The sequence below is a fragment of the Magallana gigas genome, chromosome 5 (genome assembly GCF_963853765.1).
Source record: "Magallana gigas chromosome 5, xbMagGiga1.1, whole genome shotgun sequence".
Classification (NCBI taxonomy): Eukaryota; Metazoa; Mollusca; class Bivalvia; order Ostreida; family Ostreidae; genus Magallana; species Magallana gigas.
Window position 1 is genome coordinate 4,106,152 of NC_088857.1, and position 4,707 is coordinate 4,110,858.

The window sequence follows — 4,707 nt, forward strand, 5'->3', positions numbered from 1 at the left end:
TGCATACAGGTTAACAATTACCAATATTTATTTATATTGGGGTTCAACGAAACATTTTTTATTTATTTATCACCTCTCCCTCGAATTAAATAACGTGTATTTCAAATCATTTAAAATTTATTCGTTTGATGAGATATCGTCGCTTCTGATTGGTCGAAGAATTTCTTTGATTCCTGCATCAATAAAATTTTGACCGGGTCTACATTTCTCATCTGTTCTGATTTAACACTATTTATAGAGCGGGAATGTCCAAAATGAACACTAGCAACAAAATGTAAAGTTGTGTTTGTTTAATTGTTAGCAAACAAAATACAACTTTATGAATAAAAAAAAAATTGAAAGATTTACCTTCAAAAATAAACAATACACATTGTTTAATTCACTAAATAGAAACTTAAGCGTCTTCTCACTACTTCGACTGCTTGAGATCAACGATCAACATCTACTGAGAGGCTGGCTGTTTCTTTTCCAGGAAAAATTATAACGAACATATAGGCCTATACACTTTCCCGGTAATACTGCTGTTCAAATTCGGTAACGATGAGTTTTAAATTTACACACGTAGATGACAGGTCAACATCGTAAAGCAAAACTATGAGAAGTGCATCAACTCCAGCGGCTGATATACCATTTAAGTACATTACTGGCTATCTAGTTACCACAACGTTTACAAAAGTCGCTTATACATATTATTCTTTGTCGACATACCAACTAATTTCGTTCACGATCGTCTCTCTTTGCATGGTTATTCCAGTGATCTCACATGAAAACCAATTTTACCGAATCTTTCTGCAAATTGAATAACATCACAAGCTATCGCATGTATTTTCCTTCCGTCTTCAAATCAGCCGGTTCAGATTTTAACTCACTATTTGTGTTTAATCCATTAAATTCGGCTCAATAATTTGCATCAGCTGAAGGCGCATCCATTTTGAATATTGTTGCTGTTCTTGTATTGTATACTTACGCACCGCTTCATTTACATTATTTACATTTTTGATCAATGATACTTCACATTTTATGATTTGAAAATGTTTTATAAAAAATTTAAGAAATGAAGATAATTTTTCTATTGATCTACGTATCAAAGAAAAAAACTGACCTTAAATCGTTTTCATTAATGCGCTTCTACTCACATTGATGAAGTTTTCCGGTCAAATTTTTCTTTAGTTAAAGTTATATAGTGTAACACCCAACTCTCATTTAAATACTAATCATATGCCATTGGTTTGAACAACATTGTACGCTCGTTATCCAAGTTTACTTGGTAAAAGTTGAAGATTGGTTTCAATTTTCTCAGTTGTTCAGGTGAAGTCAAAAACTGTAAGAGCGGACAGATTATCATACGGACCGCCACACCAAAGGTGCCTTAAAGTGACTTGGACACGATTTGAGATCAAAAATTTAATTTTTAATTTTTATGTATAAAATGGTTAACTGGTGAATTTTAAATGATTGGCCAAAATATTGAATGTAATAGTCAAGTTACAAGTGAAATACAGAGGTAAGAATTAGTTGTTATGTAAACAAAGGTCAAGTCTTATAGTTGTTTACAAAAATGTAATGTAGAGAATTACCATTTTGTACACAAAATGACATGTAAAAAACAATTTAATCTAACTCAATATCTTCATTAATACTATTATCAACAAAAGAAAGATACATTTGATTGAAACTTACACCAATACAACACATATGTAAAAAATGACAATATTCGAGCTTTGTTTACAAAACAAAGAATTATGAACTCTGTATCTTGCATATAACTTTGTATTTGACTTTCAAATTTTGACATAGTATTATTAACTCCTATATTTAACAGTATAAACATTGAAAATGGAAAAATACAATTTGAAAATTTTTAGTCAAATCGTGTCCAAGTCCCTTTAAAACCCATTTTGACCTTTCAGTTCAGGTGAGCTTAAAACCAAGATATACAAAGCATTCAATTGATAAACAGTGAGGACATTCTGACTTTTACATCATTAGATAATCATTATAATATGACCGGTAATTCTTATTCAAGAGCACAAAATATCAGTTTACAACTAAAGACAAAACAATATATTGAATCGAATTAGACAAATAATAACAATAATATTATTATGTAGTTTTTCTCCTTTGAATATTAAAACAAAGTTAATTTGACCATCTAACAAAAATCAGGCAATTATAAAACCATGGGAACATAAAGAACTGTACGAAGGAGGACTGTGTGTATCTTTAAGCAATATAAGCTGCAATGTCCATGCTGAATTTATTTTTACGAAAATGTTATTTTCTTCTAAAATGACACAAAATATAAATGTGATTTAATTTGTTAGCCTTATTTTTGTGGGAAAAAACGTTAACGAGCCTTAATTGCAAAATTGAATTATTGTCGTCCTGTACTTAAATTGAACTGCTAAACATTCATTAAGGGAGAAATATTTTTCTGACAAAAATGAATAATTTTTCAATCATATTTATCACAAAAGTTTGAGTTATATGCACAGTGAAATTTTAAGAGATATAGCTCATATTGCTTTAATTATTATAAAAGATTTTGATTCACTGAAGAGAAAAGTAACCATTTGCTACGTGTGTTTGTATAAATTGCTTTTTATGTGAATTTTATGATGTATTTAAAATGAAAAATGTGTTTTAAAGAACATCTTATTATGAAAAATAATAAAGAAACAAGATAAAATTGTTATTCTGTATATACACGTTGCTCTATTTTTCTGGCATCTACTCTCTGTCAAATAATGGTGTTAAAATTTCACAGTTTTTGAGAACCATCAAACAAATTAACAACTTGTAACAGAGGTCTTACTATGTTTATTACATTAATTATGGCAAATAAAATCTTTAAATTACACTCTTCTTGAACGATTCCATCAAGTGAAACAACTTATAAAAACATTTAATAAGTACCAAAATGTTACCAATAAATCAAAAACCAAAAGCTGTCATAACGTTCATGCTGACATTTTCTATTATCGAGGAGTACTTTCGCACCATAAAAACCAAATAAAAGTTAAGACAGTTTTCATAGAACCATATGAAAAATCCTCAATTCTGATTTCATCAAAACTTCAAACAAGATGCCAATAGGCCTAAACGGTCACCTGAGTACCATAGCCAATACACAAAATTGTCGGGAGTCTCATAATTGCATTTAATTGAGTTTAATTATGGAGTAGAAGAGTGTAATAATGTAATGACATCCACCTCCCTGCCTGAAATCGTTCGAAAAGGACTCTTACCCCTAGAGTTAAACATAAGACTTAGAGCTCTTTAATGTGTATGACATACTATAGAAAAGGTGCATAATTTTAATCAAATTGTTTATCTCAAGCATGTTAATTTACAAAATAGGTTTTATGTTTATTTATATATTTTCATAGATAAACTAAAACAAGGTGGCTAGTATACAACTTATTACTTTTTTATTAACAAGTCTACTTGTTTATTTTAAAAAAAAATTAAAAACAAAAATGATAAAAATACTTGAATAAATTTTTTGATCATACAACTTCTTAATTACATTATATTTAATGTTAATGATTAATTACTAAATATGAACAAGCCAAGGAAGATAACTCTATTATGAAGAAGTAAGGGAAGATAACTCCATTAACTGTTATCATCCTCTTCCCTGAACTCTTTTCAAATGCTTTCACAATATTTTATCAATAACTTTGATAGACAGCGTCATTATTTTTCTTTTCTAAACATATGAATTAAATCATTTCTTAATTGAAAATTTTGAGCAAAATGAAAAAAATAAGACAAATACATACCTCCACTTCCCAGCCATAACCCGTGCCTTACATGCAGGTGACATGAAATATTACTAAAGATGACAGGATAAATTTTTTTCAAAATATGCAGTGAGTTTTTATTCTAGGTTCCATGTCTGTAGAGAAGGACATTTTTAAAACATCATATACATTAACAATATATGATCATATTGCCCCCCCCCCCCCAAATGACCTGAACCCTTGACCAAGAGGGGCTGAGGGGCCCATGAATTTCACAATCTAGGTGATGGGGTTTGTTGACATCATCAGCATGCATTAAGTTATTCCCCACAGGTGTGGGAGTAAAGACGATTTTCTAAGATTTAATACATGTTCACTGTATGACTAAATTGGCCCCGCCCTAGGGCCTAAAGCCCTGTCCCAGGGTCATGAATTTCACAGTTTAGATAGAGGAGTCCGTGGACATCATAACCAAGCAGTGTTTTTCAAATATATATGTGAGAAGAGAAGAAGATTTTCTAAGATTTAATACAATTTCACTATATAGCCAAAGTGGCCCCACACTAGAGCCTGAACCCCTGACCCAGGGGCCATGAATTTCACAATTAAGGTAGAGGAGTCCGTGGACATTATAACCATGCATTCAGTTTTTTCCTCACATGTGTGGAAGTAGAGAAGAAGATTTTTGAAAATTTGGCTTTTTTTGCATATTTGGCCCCACCCCTGGCACCCCAGCGGTGGTAGAGCCATAAATTTCACAATTTACATTCTTCCTACCATAGAGATGCTTCATACCAAAAATGGTAACGATTGGCCCTGTAGTTTTTAAGAAGAAGTTAAAAATGAAAAATTGTTAACGCACAACGCACGGCGACGGGCGGAGACCAATTGCATTAGGTCACCTGAGTGACTCAAATGACCTAAAAATCATTGGTGAATATATTTATAATACTGTACATTA